The sequence below is a fragment of the Cyprinus carpio genome, chromosome A22, assembly GCF_018340385.1.
Source record: "Cyprinus carpio isolate SPL01 chromosome A22, ASM1834038v1, whole genome shotgun sequence".
Classification (NCBI taxonomy): Eukaryota; Metazoa; Chordata; class Actinopteri; order Cypriniformes; family Cyprinidae; genus Cyprinus; species Cyprinus carpio.
In genome coordinates, this window is record NC_056593.1 from 16424751 (window position 1) to 16446350 (window position 21600).

At 35.6% G+C, this 21600-nt stretch overlaps 1 protein-coding gene across 1 annotated transcript in view; it reads left to right on the forward strand.

The window, feature by feature from the left end:
• The window catches only part of LOC109060020 (glutamate receptor-interacting protein 2-like), a 119962-nt gene that overhangs the window by 492 nt on the left and 97870 nt on the right, over window positions 1-21600 (forward strand). The gene's annotated exons all lie outside the window — the stretch shown is intronic.

Consider the following 21600-nt stretch of genomic DNA (forward strand, 5'->3'; position numbering starts at 1 on the left):
CCTCCCACTCTAATCCTTTTTTCATTACTGCTTTGTGGGTTTGATATTAACTTTGACCTGTGGTGTTCGCCACATACACTGAGGAGAAGAAGAAGAAGAAAAAAAACACTATCTCTTCTTTCAGTCTGGCTTCAATTATTATCTTGTTTCCTCTGAAGGGAAGAGTGATTGAATTAATGGTGAAACTCTTGAACTTAATGTGGAGGACGTGGTTTCTCGTTCCTTATATTTTTCTTGAAGAATTGATTTTGAATTAGGCTTTTAAATATTTGATGAAATGGATGTTGCCATGAGGCGTGTTCATAATTCTCAACTTGATTTTTTTGTTTTGGTTTGTTGTGTTTTTATTGTTGTATTGTTTTTTCAGATATCAGTGAAGCTTCACCGAATGAGGCGTGTTCATAATTCTCAACTTGATTTTTTTGGTGACTCGCTTGAATAATGGCTGTTTTAACAAGAGGGCTCACTCTTTATTATCTACAGGAAGTTTGTAGATACTTAAGATTGTATGGTTTATTTTGTGTTAGGAATGGATCGGACAAGTGATTGTTTCCTTGAATCTTTTTTCATGAGGGTTTCGGTTTCAGTTCCTAGACATGATTGTACCAACTCTCCAGTTGCTGTTGTGTTTTTTACATAAAATTTTTAACATCTGGTTAAAAGTATATTCCACCAAAAAATGAAAATTCCATCATATACTCATGTTGTTCCAAAACCTGTATGACTTACTTTTCTTTTTCTGTAGAACATAAGCATATATATTTTGAAAAGTATTTTTTTCTTTGTGCATACAATGAAACTTAATGGGGTCCAATCACTGTTGACTTTTATTACACAGACAAAAACAGCAAAAACATTATTTGTGCTACACAGAAGAAAGAAAGTCAGAAAGGTTTAGAACGACATGAGAGTGGTCAAATGATGGTGGAAATTTCATTTTTAGGTAAACAATCCCTTTAACTTGCACTGCCGAAGCTTTGCAAATAAATCTATGCGGAATTCACTAACAGTGAGTTAATTTGCATAATCTGTCTGTGTAGTATTAGCACCCTATTAATTTAAACTATTTCAAAATTATACAAAAGTTATATATTAGGGTTATTGAATCAAAATAAGGTAACAGCAAATAATTCACCCACAAAAAATTGAGATATGAACAGAGTTGTGTGATGTAAACTCAGAAAACTCAGAATTGAAAAAAAGTCAGAATTGAGATATAAAATCAGAATTACGAGATATAAACTTCTAATTATGAAATGTCAACTCACAACTGTGATAAAGTAGAATTATAAGGTGTAAAATTACATGAAAAAAGTCAGAATTGCAAGAATTACAGGATGTAAACTCGGAATTACTAGATATAAACAGATGTAAACTCAGAATTGATCAGATGTAAAATAAGATATCAATTTAGAATTGTGAGAAAAAAGTCAGAATTGCGAGATAGAATTGCGAGATGTAAACTTAATTACAAGAAAAAAGTCAGAATTGCGAGATAGAATTGTGAGATGTAAACTTAAATACAAGAAAAAAGTCAGAATTGCGAGATAGAATTGTGAGATGTAAACTTAAATACAAGAAAAAAGTCAGAATTGTGAGAGATAAACTCAGAATTACGAGATATAAACTCAGAATAGCGAGAAAGTAGAATTATGAGATGTAAACTCAAAATTCCATGAAAATAAAATAAAATTGTGAGATATACTGTAAACTCAGAATTGCAAAATATAAAGTGAGAATGGGAAGAAAGTAGAATTGCAAGATGTAATCTCAGAATTGCATGAAAAAGTAAGAATTGCAAGATTTAAACTGAATTGCGAGAAAAAGAGTCAGAATTGCTATAAACTCAGAATTGTGAGAAATAAACTTTTTATCTTGCAATTCTGATTTTTTTTCAAAGCCTGAATTGTGAAATAAAAAGTTGCAGCTACCTTTGTATTTTGTTATTCTGTGGTAGAAATAGGCTTCTGTGCTTTTGTGTATAAGGCGCAGTCTATTATAGGCCTAACTGCCATTAAAAATAAGTTGTTTGTATAGTTTTTGTTTTTAACTCTCGTTACATATTCCAACTCAATTCCAAGAACTACAAGTGCTTCAGATGATGCAATCTCTCTTGCGTTCCTTCAGACAACATCAGATATGTTACATCTCAAGCAGTTTTTAAATATTTCATCTTCCATTCACCCCAGGAAGATTACATTGCTTTACATGTGATATATTATTTAAAACCTGGCAGAATATACTCTTAGATGCATTCGCGAGATGCCCTGCGTCTTTAATGAGGCATCTCACTTTTACACACAGCGGAGGCTGTCTCGTGCCCTGTGACACTCTGTAATTACAAGCAGAACTGTATTATTTGGTATCACTATTATATTGTTGCTGAATGTGACACTGTGTCTGTTCCAGAGTTCACAGTGTCCTGAAATAGCAGTGAATTATTCCGATGGGAATTACGCCTCAAACTGGAACACATTTTAATGCCTTGTATACAAGTTTCCAGTCAGGCCTGCTTTGATTCAATGGCGATTATGTTGTTGGCATTCTGCGCTATAGCTGTAAAGTTTCCTCCAACGTGCCAGTCAATGTGCCGATCGGCTCAGACTGTTAAAATAGATTGTGTTACAGCAAAGTGAAGTCTAAATATGGCAGCTGAAGTGACTCAGTTTCTTGTAACTTGGATGAAGTCAGTGTGACAAGAAAGAAAGAACGATCGGCTCCAGCTCGATTGCTGGGTGCTAAATATACTCCATCTCTCTGAACACACACCGAGTGCACCTGTGAACTGTTCTCTAACCTTACAGAAGGAAAGCCGTAAGAGGGAGAGAGAGACTCACAAAAAAAGCCTTCATTCTGCTTTGTGTTCTGTGATTTTTGGATTTACATTTATTTTATTTTTTTATGCTTGCTGATACCTTAAGCCGCTTGTTGATCCATTAAGCCCGACTGTAAGTTAATGTTACTAACTTGACATTTATATTGATTCAAGTTATTATACTGTTGACTGTAACTAAAACGTTCACAGCACCATGATGGCGCTTCTCTTTTCAGTTGACTTTGAGGAGCGTCTGGTTCAAATTTTTTAGCCTGCACAGTTTTTACTCGTTACTTTAATATTTCATATAGAGAAAACTGGAGATAAAAACGCTTTGGCAGTATCACACATTTTTTTTCCTCAAGATGGCGGCGCGTCCACACACAGCGGCTTCTCTCACTCCCGTCAGAACGGTGTTTTCATGTTTTTTGTCTTGTGAGTCGCAGTGTTTTTGTACATCTTCATCGCGTCTACCTTCTTTCAGCGTGCATACAGTCGTGAGTTTCTGCTCGATGTCGGCAGAACCACTTTTTTAGAGTTAAACTCCACGCACGCTGAAGAGCTGTTTGCTCCGGAGGCCTTCAACCTCACCGACCCCCACTGCTGCGTCTCGCCCGCGGCGGAGGCGCCACAAGCGGCGTGAGAGGAAGCAGAAGAGGGGTAAGCATGGCGGTATCTGGGCTAGGCTAATGGCTAACCCACACAAGCCAGCTATCCCCACCATCGTACTGGCTAACGTACGCTCTTTGGACAATAAACTGGACTACATCTGATTACTACACTGTAAGAGACTGTTGTGTTTTTATGTTCACGGAAACATGGCTAAGCAACAGCGTTCCAGACTGTATGGCTGTATATTCCCTCAATAGATAGAACGGCCGGCACTTAATAATCATAAACTCCACCATCTCTGCACCACACATCATTGATGTAAACACAAAGCCTGCCAACGATATTGCATTATACATTTAATTATAGTCATTGTCACATGACCAGCATTTACGCTGCGTCTCGTCTCGTTTTCGTCACATGATAGAGGTTCGTTGACGACGATATTTAGTCATAATTTTCATTGACGAAAGCAACACTACTTGACACTTCATTCCAGCCAATGACTATGGCTATCATTTTATTAACATTTTATTAGTTTATCTTAATAGAAAATATGTTCTCAGAAATCTCCAGTTCAATGATCTGTAAAGACACACACACACACACACACACACACACAGTATTTTATGCTTGATGATGTATGGTACTTACATAATGTATTTTCATGTTACAACAAAGCATTCAAACATTTTATATTAGTTAACTATTATTATTACAAATATTATTATTAAAAGATTATTCCAGTGTTCTAAAGGCAAACAATGTTTTCTTGCACTGCAGAGGATTTGTGTTCCTTTTGTTCACTGTCTCAGTTGTACATTTTACTACAGTAGTTCTTCAGGTCAATGATCTTGTGAATTCATGCAGCAAAGAAAACAATATGAGACCAGGGACTCTTGAGAAGCCAGAGGCTCATATGACACGAATCCAGTGTTGTCTTCTGACCTTTGAAGTTTTCAAATTTGTGTCAGTGTGGCTTTGTTCCCTAGTAGTGGATGACCATATGCACCCCCCCTGCCCCCCAGAAGCCTCAAAAACTCAATATATATTAATATAATCCACCCAACACTGTATCCTAACTATTTTGTGAGTCTACGCATTGAGAAAAGACAACATTCTTTCTGTCGCCTCACCTTCTCAGACATATCACCATTTCCATATCACAGAACATCCACATTCTGCAAAGAAGAAAATCAACCAAACAAAAAACCTGCAGGATTCTGATGCATCATGGGAACGGCGAAGGCGTCTGAAAGACTTGTGGGAAGAAATCAGAACAATATTTTGATTTCACAGAAAATATAGAATATGATGAATGCTAGCTGCAATTTGGAGCTGCAGGAAATAAGTAATCCTGTTTTATACAGCTGTGTATTATAATATTATATTATATTATATTTGATTTATTTCACAGGTAGGAAGGTTTTGATCAGGTTTAAGATGAGGCAAGATGTTTTTTTATTGTTCGGAGGTTGCTCTTTCATACCTCTGGAGACTTTGAACTCCCAGTTACTGAAATATCATCTTCAACTCAGGACTTTCTCCTGAAATGCATGTCTTGGAGAAGCTACAATAGAACATGAATAAGAAATATTTGTGTTTATATGGAAATCTGAGGTGTTTAATTCCAGACTTAGGAATTTTAGCACAGTTTGAGAGGTTAGTGAGATCTCTTGGTGAAAAAAGCCTCATGAATTGTGCCACCTCAGATGCCGTTGTGCCAAAAATGGAGCCAAAAATGGTAGATAAATGTTAAGAATGTGTCATCTCTTACCAAACGTGAATACAGCTTCATTTGCAAATACTTGACTTCATTCAGTCCTAACCAGTCATATCCAGCTTGTCGAGTGAAATTAGGTCACAGTACTTTTTTTTCACTCTTCTTTTCTCTGTAGCTTTGATTAACTTATTTTAACCATTATTTTGTATATTTGTGGCCTTGAGTTCCTTATTTTAGAAAGTGAACGCATCAGCTGCTAGATGAAACCCGCAGAATTGTGATAATGGAATGCTCGTTGTATTTAATTGTCACTTTTGAATATTCATAGCATTCAGAATTATTCTTCTATTCCCCTGCACTTTTCATGTTGCCTGTCCATGAAACTTAAAGAACTTAAAATCAATTAACTTTTTTCTTTTAGACTTTTTTCTTTTTGGTTTGTAGGGCATCTATAAATCACAAATATATAAAAATGTAGAGTTAGTCATTGATTATTAATATAAACACAACACATCATTTCACGCACAACCATCTCTAGGGTTTAGAGAGAATGGTCCGAAAAAGAGAAAATATCCAGTGAGCGGCAGTTGTGTGGACGAAAATGCCTTGTTGATGTCAGAGGTCAGAGGAGAATGGGGAGACTGGGTTAGAGATGATAGAAAGGCAACAGTAACTCAACTAACCACTCGTTACAACCAAGGTATGCAGAATACCATCTCTGAACACACAACAAGGTCGAACCCTGAAGCAGATGGGCTAGAGCATCAGAAGAGTACACTGGGTGCCGCTCCTGTCAGCTAAGAACAGGAAACAAAGGCTACAGTTCACACAGGCTCACCAAAATTGGACAATAGAAGATTGGAAAAACGTTGCCTGGTCTGATGAGTCTCGATTTCTGCTGCGACATTCAGATGGTAGAGTCAGAATTTGGCGTAAAGAGCATGAAAGCAGTTCAGGCTAGTGGTGGTGGTGTAATGGTGTGGGGGATAATTTCTTGGCACACTTTGGGCCCCTTAGTACCAACTGAGCATTGTTTAAATGCCACAGCCTACCATATATATATATATATATATATGAATATATATATATATATACATATATATATATATATATATATTGCCACAAAAAGAAAATAGTGTATGAACAAATGTCACTCAGAAATTGCTTGTAAAATTCACAATTATTTACAAATAAATGGCTATTAGGCTGTAACATGTTGAATTAAATGTAAAATTTTGAAGTAGGCTATAACTTCTTCATGTTTAGATGTCACTGTTTCTGCAAGGTAACCTACAGGTGGCCAATAGGTGGTGCCAAGCACTTCATGTTTAGATGTCACTGTTTATTTAGCCGATTCATTCAGGTGGTTTTAAACAAGTGTTTAGGAGTGATTCACTGAATCATTTACTTAATCGATTTGTTCAAAACACTGATTCATTCAGGATTTAAACATATGTGACTTTATATGAGTTTTGTTTTATCTGTTTATGACTGTTCACTCAACTGTTTAACCCCTGTTGAAAAAACCATCATATGCTGGTTAGGTATGTTTTGAAGCATGGCAGCTGGTTTGAGCTGGTTTAAGCTGGTCCTGAGCTGGGGTGCATTTCCTGTACAAAGACGTCGCTCAGAAATAACAAAACGTGGTGGGGTGGGTTGTTGTGTGAGATATATGGGAGGTTACGGGTGTATACTGAACCCGGTCGCATCTCCGTCATTTGAACCACATTAGTTCATCTATTTTTAATGACGTTAGTTATTTGTGTTGTTGTTGTAGTTTCTGATATTTAATTGATTTGATATCTTTTGGTTTTTTCATTTGTTGAACATGGCACCTGAATTGATTCGAGATCTCTGAGATTCTGCTTTTATTGAACATGGCACCTGAACGACGCTGTTTGCGAATGCTCGTTTGAACTATGGTCCAGGGTTCCCTCAGGGATTTCTGCACATGCACACATAATTTAAGTCCATATGTTTGCTAACAAGAAACTATGCTACTAACCACAGGTCGAGAGCTGTAGTTCCTACCACGTAAATTTACGACACTGTTTGCGAATGTTCGTTTAAACTATGGTTTCGGGAAACACCGAATGCTGTTTTTTTAACAGGGACAACATTGATTCATTCAGGAATGCCATTACCATTGAGACACGCAATGGATGTGTTGTGACTTTGTTTGGAAAATATTTTCGGCAGTGGAGTGAAAATAATACTCTGTATAAAATGTAAGTCACTCACCAATAAATTCTTGTGGTGTTTACGGAAGCATCCTTAGTATTGTCTTGAAAGGTTTATGTTTTCGCCCAAACAATTTGTTTGTGGAGAGATTAAAATGGTGTGTATAAAATGTAAGTCATTTATTCATGTTGACTTCAGAAACTCTAACGCTGCTCTATAAATTGAGAGACCTAAACACGCTGAATAAATATGACTATAAATATAACTATTATTTATTCATATGTTTATTTGTGATATTGTGTTAGTTGGTTGTGTTTAAATGTTATTTTTATTATTTTAATATTTTTATTTTATTTATTGTGTATTTAGATAAATTTCGGCGATGATTAATGCGCATACTCTCGTCAGTAAAGCCGGTTCTCTAATAAGCGGTAAATTGTTTTTTCAGGTGCGTGATTTCACATAGAGCAGCTGTTACTACACAGAGCCGTTGTTAACTGACAAGCTGCGCAAATCCAAGCTTATAATGAACGTGGGTTTGCGCAGCTTGTCTGTGAACAACGGCTCTGTGTAGTAACAGCTGCTCTATGTGAAATCACGCACCTGATGGAATTTACCGCTTATTAGAGAACCGGCTTTACTGACGAGATGCGCATTAATCATCGGCCGATATTTATCGTGCACCCCTATTTTATAGATTACTTGCCTAAATTTGCTTAGCATGCCATGTTTATTCCACTCCTATTTTAATTTTATAGATTACTTGCCTAAATTTGGATATAATTAATGAATAAAAAGTGGGTTTTTTCCTCCACTCACAGCTTGAGCGATAAGTGTGAGCCGCTGGAAGTACGAGACGTCACACTGTAGACAGGATTACAGGATCCTGCTAGTAAAAGAAGCCTCCTGTCATCTCTCCTTTCATTCTTGAATAAAATGTCACAAAGCTGCATGGACTCTATGAAAATGCAGCTTGAGAAGCTTGAAAACGAATGTCCTTTTTCGTTTGGAATGTTGCGTAGCAGTTCTTTTTAATCACTTTTGATTTCTTTTGGTTTTGAGGTTTGAGGCTTTGAAAAGAACGTTTTCAGTCTGGTTCTTGCAGCTACTCTCTGGCCTTATTTGTCTCTTGCACTGCAGTACAAGAAGATCAGTGCCTTTAAATCTAGAGTTCAGCGCCTTTATATACAGAGATAAGATCTCGGAAGTGATATTAAAAAAAAAAAATATCGTAGCTCTGAAATGAACCCTATTCATGTGTCATGGATCGTTTCCAGCAATCTTGTGTGTTGACTTTAATATAAAATGATATTTTTTTTTTATGTCAATTTATGTCATTCTGAGTCATTTTACAGTGCAGTGGCTTAACCAGTGGCTTGCAAAATATTTCAAATGTCTTATTCAACCTTGAACACTTATGTTCCAAGGGATGTTTGTTAAATTAAATGTATTTTTTATTATTATTATTAAATTCCCATAAAAATTATAAAACCCATTCTCCAAAGCCTGATTAAAATCAGGTTCTTGTGCAATATTTACCTGTATTTTACTTCACTGTAGGCATGTTGGTTGTTTGTTGAGATGTGGGCAGTGTTGGAGTTGTGCCACACTTATTGATTTGAATTTTGACTTTAACCATATGTTTTCATAAGAAATGGCTTCTTTTGTATCATTATTCCATGTAAGTGCAGAGCTGCTGATAAGGTCGACTAATGCAGATTTATTCAGTTCTAATCTACTGAACTTCATAGCTCCTTTAAAGTGATCATCAAATCCTCTTAAAGGGATACTCCAGCCCAAAATGAAAATTTTTGTCATTAATCACTTACCCCCATGTCGTTCCAAACCCGTAAAAGCTCTGTTCGTCTTTGGAACACAATTTAAGATAATTTGGATGAAAAAACCGGGAGGCCTTGTGACTGTCCCATAGACTGCCAAATAAATTACAGTGTTAAGGTCCATAAAAGGTATGAAAAAGCATCATCAGAATACTCCATCTGCCATCAGATATGCAATCTGGGTTATATGAAGTGACGGGAAACACTTTTGTAAGTGAAGAAAGAAAAAACAAAAATAACGACTGTGGTCTCTATTATCAACGTTATGCTCCTTATGTCAACAGTATCATCTGTGCTCACAAGGATCCCGTGTTTTCTTTAAAATCTTAAGCTATCATACACGCCAGAAGGATGCGCATTTTTGGTGCAGATGATATATCATACGCGCCACAAGGATGCGCTGTTTTCTTTCAAATCTCATTGACAGTTGAATAAAGTTGTTATTTTAGTTTTCACTTACAAAAAGTGTTCCTGTCGCTTCATATAACCCAGATTGCACGTCTGATGGCAGATGGAGTATTCTGAAGACGACTTTCATACCTTTTATTTACTTGGCAGTCTATGGGACAGTCACAGGCCTCCTGGTTTTCATCCAAAATATCTTATATTGTGTTCGTAAGACGAACAAAGCTTTTATGGGTTTGGAACGACATGGGGGTAAGAGATTAATGACAAAATTTTCATTTTGGGGTTGAGTATCCCTTTAAGTACATTCATTGTGGTTAGCTACTTTTTGTTATCAGCTTCAGTGTATCTAACTACTTTTTAGCTTGACTATAGTTTAATTGACACCTTTATCTGCCTACATGAATGAATTTTCTTTCAGTTTGATATTAGCAGTTACACAATATGCCCACCAGCCTCTAAAACATACCCAAAAAGATGAAGATGCGGCTTGCACTTCTTCTAGTTGTCAAATTCCTTGTGATCCAGACTCAAAGTGGTGTTTTTATAAAATACGTTTTGACACTTTGAAAGCTTCAAAGTCTTCATCAATGTAGCTTTGTTGCACAATCTAAAAAAGTGCCAAAACAGTTTCTCATAATCATTCCTGTCATAAATATTGTAGCATCTTGGCGCTCTGTTGGACAGACAGACGTTGACTTCATTCCCCATTCATTCTTTTATGCTTTTTCTTCTCGATCTTTTGAATTCTGTTCACAAAAATGATCACTTTTCAAAGAAGCGCCTGTACAAAACACTGGGATCTTCCTCAAGGCTCCAGATCTTTCTTTGTCTTTCTGTGGTGTGAAGTACAGAATCCCACATGTATCTTTTGTCGTGGTGGCCAGAAGCTCGGCTCAAAGAGCCCTGATTCACCCACTGCGAGACCAATCCAGCTCTTGTACATGACTGATCTCTGCTCTGATGTTCAACCTTTGTCAAGGGAAATATATAAACCAGCCGACAGCGTGAACAAACAGAGTCTGAATGGGCTGCAATGTGTTGTTCGGTTGGGGGCGATTGAGGTCTCGCTTTTTTCTGATGTTCCTCATGATTCCTCACATCCAGTTGTGAATGACGGCAGTTCGGAGTGTATCGATAATTCTCACATTTCTAGAATGTGTTATAGAGGCAACAGATCGGCGTCTAAATGCTGTTGCATGGAGTTGCGTCAGAGCCTTTAGCTCAGGGATGAATGAAGATGGGAAACATGAACGAATGAGTGGAGAACCTGAATGTGAATCAAGTGAAGAGAACAATGAAGCTTCCCAGTTGACACATTTCAACTTTACAGAAAAAAAGAAGAAAAAAAAACCAAATAAACAAAAAGACATAAAGCGCCATAATACAGCTTATTTTAGTTCAAGTTCAAATCAGCTTTGGCCAATCATAGATCAATATCAGGGAGACGCAGTGACATTCACCTTTGTTCCTCCATATCATTACTGAACAGACTTTCTACATTAGCCTTGATAGCTGATAGTCTCTGCGTTGAAACAGGACCTGTAGCAGCATGATGATCCTCCTACCAATATGTCCTTGTTGCAGAGACCTGGACTGAAATGCCATCCCCATTAGCCAAATGATGCTGCATCTGTTTCAGAACCTGGAGTAAACTATTGTTTCTTGTTTTCTTATTGTTTACTGTGTGACAGTGTGATCTTATACAAGGCAGTGCCTCATGAAAAGAGGAAGAGATAAAGCAAGTGTAAAAATTGGAAAGCACACAGAGAGAAAGATACACCAAAGGACTGTCAACACTGATTATCACACTTTTTTAAACACTTTTTCTTTTTTAGTCATTAAGTTCCTAAATACATGATCTTTTCTTGCCTGGCGATGCACATGTTTTAATAGAACCATTTAAGCGAACTCAAATATAGTAGTTTTAGAGTTTGAAACAAGTCCATATAAATGATTCTTGTGAATCAGTTCAAACTGTCAATTTAACAGAATCAGAATCTTCCTAAAGTAAAACATTGAAAAATCAAAAATATTTAAATGTTAGCAGCAATCTGGTTACCTTAAAAATGCTAATATGCCAGGAAAGGATGCTTTATTAGTGGTTGAATCCTTTTCCATTTGGCAACTTATGTAGCACAAAATAGGCCTGAATGCTGCTATTCTAGAAATGGCCTAGATTTTTTTTTCTTAGGGTGGGCGGCAAGCGTGCATTTTAATCAGAGTTTAAGAGTAAATTACAAAGTAAGCCCAGAGATCAAAGTGCATCTGTATATCCTTCGCATTTCTTTGAGTAAAAAGAAGAAAAAGCAGATAGCTTTTAATTTTAGAGGCAAGCTGGTAAGCTCAGAATTGTGGAAACCTTGTGAAATCTGTTAAGCGGGTGGGGTATGGTTTAGATATATATATATATATATAATATATATATATATATATATATATATATATATATATATATATATATATATATATATGAATCTTTCTAGTGGAACCAATGAATAAATAAACAAAAATCTGTAGTGTGGAAAGGTAGAAGTTGAGATGCTTTTAACGGGGAAAAAAGGAAACGAAAAGAAAGCCATTCATCCCCTCATTAGCAGTTAACAACGGATGCAAATGTGATGCATTACCTTACAGTGAAAACATAAAACACGATTATTAATGTTTCACAGCTTGTGTGAAATACCTCTTTGTGGAGTGATAATGAAAAGAATTTACATGGTTTACATTTTATACAAGTGATTAATTTACTTTTGTTTCATTTCTGTTGTTTGTCAAGTGTTACACTCGGGGGAGAGGTAGAATTAATTATGAACTAAAGGACTGTGTTATATAAGTTTATTTTTTAATAAAGTGAAATGAAACATGGCCATCAGTTTCATAAAATAATGAGAGAAATGGGCGTACTGACAGCAGAATCTTTCAAAAACGATTTTCTTTCATAACTGACGTACAACACTTCTTTTTCTCATTCAATTCCACTTTCTAAAGAACAACTTTAGGAATAGTCTGCTGCTCCATCTGCCTTAAATTCATCGTTTGGTTTGCTATTGTGAATTGTTGCTCTACAAGATTTGATTATTTTATTTTATTTTATTTTTTTAGCATTTGAGATCTCATTTGGGTCACTCCTCCAGGTCTGAGGGAATGATAATGTTTAAAACATACTCTAAATAAATTTAATCTAAATGTCTTTGCATATTATGCTTAGATAATAGAAAGTGTTTTAACGTCAGCTTTATATAAAAGGGCTCTACATGCATTATATTTCAACTCATTGGCCAAGCATTTGCATCTCCATTTAAGTACTTGTGTAAAATACTATGTTTATGTATGGCCTGAAGCTTTTAAATGACTGGAGATGCATCATAGGCAATGATGTTTTTAACTCTTTGCAGCATCTAGAAGCAGATCCAGTGTTCCTTAATGATGAGGCGCAATAGAAGTCTAAGCATCTAAGCAAGTCTTTGCTCAGAACATCACATCGCAAATAATGGCCATGGTCAAGTTGATTGATCGACCGCTGTTTGTAAAGAAGTACAATGGGTTAACTGTGTTAGTCTGTGAACTTTAGCTTTTTCATAAATTAGATTTCTTTTTTAGTCAATGAAATCAAAAAAAAAAAAAAAAAAAAAAAATACAATATTTGGCCAGTTGTGTTTAGATAATGGTATTAAGTGTGCTGTCTTAAGATGATAGAAAATATCTACTGACATCCACCATTTAGTTCTCATTTCTCACATGGTGTACTGTAGATTTAAACCAACATTACATTACAAAGCAGTTGTCATATCATTAAAAATGAATGTTTGAGCTTGATGCGATAAAATATCAATTAATCATTATATTTAATGTCTCGTGAGCCATGACTTTATTGCTTTTCATTATCCATGGGTATGAAATTGAAATGCATTTGATATACTTCATGACAATGTGTTCCATATGCAGCTCATTAATGTTGTAAAATGCACCAAAAATGTACATATGTTCATTAAATATGAAGAACTGTGTGGTTTACGTGAATTTGTCTTAAAATAAGGAAATAATAAAAGAAAATTCTGGAAATTGAATGTGAGAAACTTTAGAAATAAGCACTAGTATCACAATATGTAGTTAATGCTTGTGGGTCAATGTGTCACTGAATACATCATGCTACATGAACTCATGTTATTTGATTAGATTATTTTGCCAGTTAATCAGGATGATTATTGTCTTTCCTAAATTTGAAGTATGTCCTGTGTGAAATCTATGTACTGTAAATCCCAAATCATACCTTTCATGCTCCAGAATTTAATTGGGCCAAGTACAGAGCCCAGGGGAACTCCTTAAATCATAATTAAAAGTCATGTATCTCTGGGTAGCGTTTTATTTTAGAAGCTATCAGTATTCAGAAATCACTCACTGATGAAGTGAAATTCCTAAGCTGTTTTGGTTTACAACAATTGTACTTAGCAACTTGTATGCCATAATTATATTTAGCACAATTCAATCAAGGGTATTTGTATCCACAATGTGCAGTTGCGTTCTGCCCTACACTATACATCTACACCGCACTCCTTCTCTAATTTGGAGTGTTATGAAGTTGATGCATTGTGTGGAGTATTGCGCACTGTATTACATGGAGCGATAAACTCAGTGCTGCTGTGATTAATTATAGCCGAATTCCAATATGGGAAAAGAGAGGAGTAATTGTATTCAATTCCCAAAAGCTTTTCTGCCTTACCAGCTGAGCTAGAAAAAGAAATTGATAGAGACGGATAAAGAATGATCAAGAGTGCGGAAAAGACGAAGGACAAGAAGCGCACTGAAGGAATCGAGTGGAAAAAAAAGAGAAGAATATTGCAAAAGGAGGGAGTGATGTTGAGAAAGATGAGGAGTTATAAATATTGATTACCATTCTTGTACCGATCCAAAGACATGACACTGAAGCACTCAGATGCTGAGGTGTTCTTTGGCAAGAGTGTGAAAAACTCGTTTGTTCCCAGGCTTGTTTTTTTGTTTTTTTTTACTCCCTCACTCGCTCTGTCATTCTGACAGATGCCGCCTTGCCTGAAAGCACCACAACTTTCCTCAGCTAGGATGGGGATGTAACGTGTATAGAGGTAGAGAATAAGAAATTGCCTTTTCTTGTTTCGTCTCCCAGCCTTTGTGGAGTGGCGAACTGCTCCTGTGAGTGCCATGTGACTTCTTCCACAGTGCTTTGGAGCTATTTTCCTCCTCTCCCTCTCTTTTTTTCATTTCCAACGATGAGTCGCTGAAGAGGAGAGGAGGCGGTAAGAGGAGGATATGTTTTCCGTTTCGCTCAAATGCCGGATGGGGGTCATCAGACGCAGAATCAAGGGTATTGTGCAATGCACCACTTTCACACAAGCTTTTGAGATGGAGATCTGAACCTATCCAAGTGTTGGGAGGGGGGTGAGTCTCGGGATTAGTGTGTAATTTAGGATGTGTGATTAACTCTGTGCTGTGTGTATTTAATCTTGCCTTGTCCACTTATTTTTGAAACTTGATATAAGGAAAGTTCAAGCTTGTCTAGGATGCTTTGTTTTTGAGATCCTGGAAAGCCAAACTGTTTGCTGAAGTCGTATATGATCATCCTTTTAAAATTTAAGGACGGGTGATACTTCAGGTCTGCTTCTGAGTTGTGTTTGCCTTATTGATAAACCTCTCCAAGGTTGTTTTTGTTTTATAATGGAGTAGCTTATTTTGTATTATGTCTTTGAATTATTCATAAATTCTTAACATCAAGTGTACCCAAATGTTTATCATTGCTTTTCATTAACGTTTCATTACACCAAGTGATATTTTTAGACTAGAATTTAAAGGCCTTCACACTTCTTTATAGTGATGTTAGAGGCACAGTTTTGCAGATGGGTGTGATTTACTGCATGCTTTTCACTGCAAAACTTGAAAGTGTATTAGTGTTGTGAAATCGCTCTCTTTTTTGTTTTGTTGTACTCATTATCCACATTCTTTGGCTTGCACTGCAACAAATACATAGCATTTAAATACACTTGCCTATATCTGTACAGGTCACTTGCATGATTCTGAAATGCATAAACAATTATTGATTGTGATCTTGAATTTACCAGGCCTGTTAAAAACTTGAAAGCATATTAGTTTTGTGATAAAATTCTCTCTTTTTTTAGTTTTGTTGTACTCAATAACCACTTTATTTTACCAGTACTGTAACAAATACATAGTACTTACATATAGTTGGCTATATAACTATACAGTTCTTCAAAATGCATAAATCACTCTTATTTGTGATCTTAAATTTACCAGGCCTGCTAAAAACTTGAAAGCATCTTAATATTGAGGTTTTAAAAAGGATAAATTTTTGTTTTCTTGTACTCATTAACTTTTTTTTCAGTGTTGCCAAGTGCGAGGTTTTCCTGCCTAATTGGGCTACTTTAACACTGTTGTCGTGGGTTGCTTTTCATGTCCGCGGGTTGAAGCGACCCCAATAACGTGATATTTAACTCCTGGAATGCGAAATTTTACTGGAGGATCCCCAGTGAAGTTATTTTGCCAGCGCTGCAAAAAAAGCATACTATTCATTTACAGTTGGCTATATAGCTGTGTACAGTTTACTTATAGTACTCAAAAATCCATAAACAACTCTTGGTTGTGATTTTAAATTTAATAGGCCCAAGCAGAAATCAAGCCGATATGTCTGACACTTCTTCTGAACCAGCCGTTTAGAAGAGCTTGTTTTTATGCATCTCGGGATCTCTAGCCTCAAGCTATTGTAGTTTGCAAGAAATCAATACAGCATTGCCTACAAAAGTTCAAGACTGTAGAAGCAACATCAGCTGTTGATGGCAAGCTTGTGTGTGGGGGTGCAGATAGTTTCAGTGCTTGGTCCTTGGCGGAAGTTCAAGTTTACATGTTCATGTATCAGTGCTGGGTGATACACACAAGGTTTCCTATTCTTTACTTTGGCCTTAAGCATTTTTTTTTTCTTTTTTTTTCAGATTTTCTGCTTTGAATAATCCATTGTTTCTTCGAAAACGTGTCTGAGAGACATTTTATTCTCAAGTTGTTCATTTCTTTATGGTCATTCCTCAAACTGACACATTATATCTACTTACAAAAGAAGCAGTTGGCCACATACACTGAATCCCACTTGGGCATCTAGTCATATAGAGGGAAACAGATTTGGGAAGCTGGGAACAATACACCACCTTGAATATACAATCATAATGAAATTAATGATGTTATGGCAAGAAAAGGGTGGTAAATACTTTAGATTGAACCAATAAAGCCATTCTGTTTCCAAGGATTTAGGTGGACGAATGATTGATGAAAGAAATTTCATGTATTGGAACAAATTGTGCCTATAGTCCTCATGTGATTTGTCGTGATAACATCTCTTTCCTAGTACACAAGCTTTATAGAAGCACATTTTGAAAGCTATTGGAAACTGAAAACTTTGCAGTTGAATATTCCAGGTTTATGTGCCAATGGATGTGTGCTAGCTTCATGAAGACTCTATCTAGAGAAGACTGGAAGTTTAATCTGAGAAGGTTGATCAGTGGTTGAAGTTTTTTTTTGTTTTTATATGTGGAGGTGTGATCTGAGGACAAGCTTGATAAATGTTGTGAGTATAGTGTGTGCACTGGAGATTTCAAGCTGAAAATCAACTTCTCACTCAGTTTAACTATGCAACCAAGATAGTAACTGAAACCAACAGGCCATAGACTTGCAATTATATTAGAGTGGCTTTTTTTTTTTTTTAGCTTTGTGTTACTTCTCAAAGAATGTGAAAAGGATATCATATCACATTGATTTTATTATGGCTTTATATTTCACTAGGGATATAGAAACCATTTTAACTGTTTAGACACTTCAACATTTTGTGTAAATCCTATGACTTTATGACCACAGAAACCTACTTTACCTGCCTTTCAGGAAATCAGCTAGGACTACTGAGCGAATGCTGTGCACTTTTCTGTACACTTTTTGTATTTTCCATTTAAAATATTAAAAGGTCTTAAAAGTTTACTTGAAGCAAAATTGTGCATGATTAATACATATTTTCAGATATGTTATTTTAACATTTCTTTCTTGTTTTCAGTATGAATTTAAATAATTTTTTAGATCAATGCTTTAATAAACATTTTGCTAGTGGGGTAATAAAAACCTACTGAAGATTCACAATATATGATTCAATATTATGTTCTCTGAGAATTAGAAATTAAATGTCTGCTAAATGTTCAATTTTCAAATGAATGTGTCTTATTTTAAACCTTTGTGCTGTTCAGAAAAATCCTATACCGGATTTGGTGTTCTTGGTGAGAAATGACCAGCCTTTTTAAAAAATTGCACGTTAATATCTCATTAGCATTTTATTATCATCAAATATTTTATTTAGAGTTTTTGTCAACTTGTGTTTCAATTAGGACAGGTTTTGTTTTTCTTTTTGTAACTGGTTGATCTTTGATTTGGTCTCATTGATCTGAGATTATGCAAATGTAAATTTTCCCTCATTATTTTTCCTAGCATTATGTGTGGAAAATTTTGGAATATTCACTCGAAAATTGGGGTCTGCAAGCTTAAATCATTGAAGCCTATAATTAATAAGTTCCAGATAGATAGATAGATAGATAGATAGATAGATGGGTAGATTGGAATTTTTATATTTGTAAACTAAGACAGTATGTTTTAGTCCAATGCTATAACATTAACAAACGTTTTCGGGGAAAATAAAATCCTCTCTGGGTCAAAATAAAGGGAACGCAACATGAGCGAAAAATACTAATAAAGAATTTATGACTATATAGATTTGTTTCTGCGCCACTGTTTTTCACGTCTTTAAAATGTTTGCCTTAATTAGCAAAAGTTATGTGAAGCAAAGAAGAACAGATCAAAGAACAGCATTACTGGGAAAACTACTGAAGATGTTCTCCGGCCTGACTGACTGACCTCTCATCCCAACAATATGAGTGTGGAGGATGAAAGTACATTTAAAGATTTACATGGCTATGCTGTTAATACTAGAATTCTGAACAGTGACTGATTGAAGAAGATGGAATAAGAGGCAGATTAAAGCAAGAAGATGAAAGATGGGCATGACGTTGTATCTGGCTGTTCATTTCTAAGTGGTTCACAAGAGACCTTACATCTATTCCCTGGTATTTTCCAACAAAAGGACGTGTTTAGGGTGTTTGCATGGTGCAGTGCTTTTCGAGAAAATGAAAGCTACAAGGCCATGGCTAATGAGAACAAACAAAAGCTCTTCCTTTTGATCCATGTCACAAGTCACTAACATAGAGGATGTTGCCAGATGGGGGTGATTTATTGTTTTCTCACAGATGCATTATTTGACTACCTGGAATGCTTTAGGGGCCTCGCTCACTTTTATGCACTCACCACTGTGCAAGTTTTTCTGCTAAGGGAGTGTATGCAAGGCAAAAAGATTGCATAGCATTGTTTGAAGATGTTATTGGTTATATTCATCACAAGGTGCATTTGCCTTTGAAATTGGCTTGTTGTGTCTACCTAAAGTTTGTGGATGGAAAAGTTTGAAAACTAAGTCTTGACCTGTGAAAGAGCTCAAAAGATTTTGCTTTTTGTTTTGTCTCTAGTGTAAGTCATAAGCGTAACAAATCCTTTGACTGCAAGGTTAGTTTTTTTTTTTCAGTCACAAAGAGTCAATATTCAAAGGATCTTTTGTATTTTTTAGTTCTATATGAAAAAATTTCATTGAATTAAATCATGACCCCGACATTTTTCTTTCTTTTTTTTTATTGAGTAAAGAGTGAGATGGTGTTTTCATTAAATTGCAAATGGGAGTTGTAAATATGTTTTCCTTATGGCTAGAGGCCAACAGCTGGGCTCTTTTATGTCTTTATCAAAGTAAATGATTTTAGCAAAGAAAAAAGTATTTAGCACAGAGAAGGACTGTTTGCTGTCGCAATTATTTTTTAATGATATTGTTGTCAGCGTGGCAATGGTGTTGGCCCAGGGCAAGGCTTAACAAGAGAAAGAAAACCGCTATTTTTGGTGGCAATATGTTTCGCTGCACATACATCACGCTAGCTAATTTTTATACAGTGTAAAAAGCTCACATGCTAGCAAGCGCTTTCCAGAGTAGATCTTTTCACATTTTTAACCCAATAAAATGGTAACACGAAATGAAAGATGTGATGCATAAAATCTTGTAGAAAGTGAACCAGACCATAAAAAATCCCATATTTCAGTTAGAAGCAAATCTCCTTACATGTCTCAATATAGTGGCAAGCAACAGGACATTTTATCTTGTCCATGTACGTCTATGTTTTGGTCGCCGTGATTTTGCCAAGTAAGACATGTTCCTGGATCAACATTCCTGTCCAAAAATATAGATTTACCCAATCCTTATCCCTAAACCTAACACTACCCATAATTTATTCCTAAAATCAATGTGAAATGATAGGTGATTAACAAGGGTGTAGAAGCACCTTAACCTGATTGTAAGCCTAAAACAGTTATTTCCTGAAAAATTCTCAAATCTCAATTCTGATTGGTTGATTGGAATGTTGTTCCAGGATCAACAAGTATGTTGATCCATCACGCTCACCATTTATTAGCCTGATTTTAGCTAAAGAAGCAGTCAAGGTGCCATTTTTGTCTGTTTATTACTGTGATTTAAAGTGAATTATGAATGAAAGTGATTTGAATGGTTTCTGAAAACGTGTGCTTAATTGTATTTAATGTGAACTTGTAGTGTATTTCAAATCTTAAAGGATATATATATATATATATATATATATATATATATATATATATATAGAAACTAGACTAAAAAATATATAAGTAAGTATACTAAAAGAGAGTACACTTTCATAACTGTTTCAATATTAAATTAGGTACTTTTTCTAATAATGTCAAAAGTTTTTCTTTTAATGTACATTTTAAATCATGTTTTATTAATATTTTCTTGTGTTCTTTTACCTGTAGTGGTGTATTCAATATAAATTGAATAAGATTTTAGATAAATTTCAACTTTAACAAATTACACACATATGTAAATGTGACATTCAAGTTTCAACAGAATTACATTATATTTTAGTTTACATAAATACTTGTCAGTGCACTTTAGTACACTTTAGCCATATTTAAAAGAACAGAATTATGAAATTTGCACTTTGTTAGTCAAAAAGCACTTAAATTTAAAGGGTTACTCCTCCCCAAAATGAAAATTTTGTCATTATTCACTTACCCCCATGTCGTTCCAAACCTGTAAAAGCTTTGTTCATCTTCGGAACACAATTTAAGATATTTTGGATGAAAACCGGGAGGCTTGTGACTGTCCCATAGACTGTCAAATAAATAACAGTGTCAAGGTCCAGGAAAGTATGAAAAGCATCATCAGAATACTCCATCTGACATCAGTGATTCAACCGTAACATTATGAACCGAAAAGAATACTTTTTGTACGCGAAGAAAACAAAAATAATGACTTTATTCAACAATGTGTCTCCTCTGTGTCACTCAACATCAGCGTAGCTGTAGGAGAATATGAGCTGAACGCAGGCAGAGTGCAATCTTCTGTGTCAGCCGCGCTGCACGGATGCGCTGTTTTCATTCAAATCAAAGCGTAAATACACATAGAAAATGTATCCTTGTGTCACAGCTGACTCAGAATAGAGTACACAGTTTACGTTCAGCATATATTCTCCAAAATAGTGCTTCGATGATGCCGAGAGACACAGAGGAGACAAACTGTTGAGTAAAGTGGTTATTTTTGTTTTCTTCGCATACAAATAGTATTCCTGTTGCTTCATAACGTAACGGTTGAATCAAAGATGGCAGATGGACTATTCTGACAATGCTTTTCATACTTTTGTCATGACATTTTTGGGCCTTAACAGTGTAATTTACTTGGCAGTCAATGGGACAGATATATCTTAAATTATATCCAAAATATCTTAAATTGTGTTCCGAAGCTGAACAAAGCTTTTACGGGGTTTGAACGACATGGGGGTAAGTGATTAATGACGACATTTTAATTTTGGGGGAGTAACCCTTTTAACTGTAATACA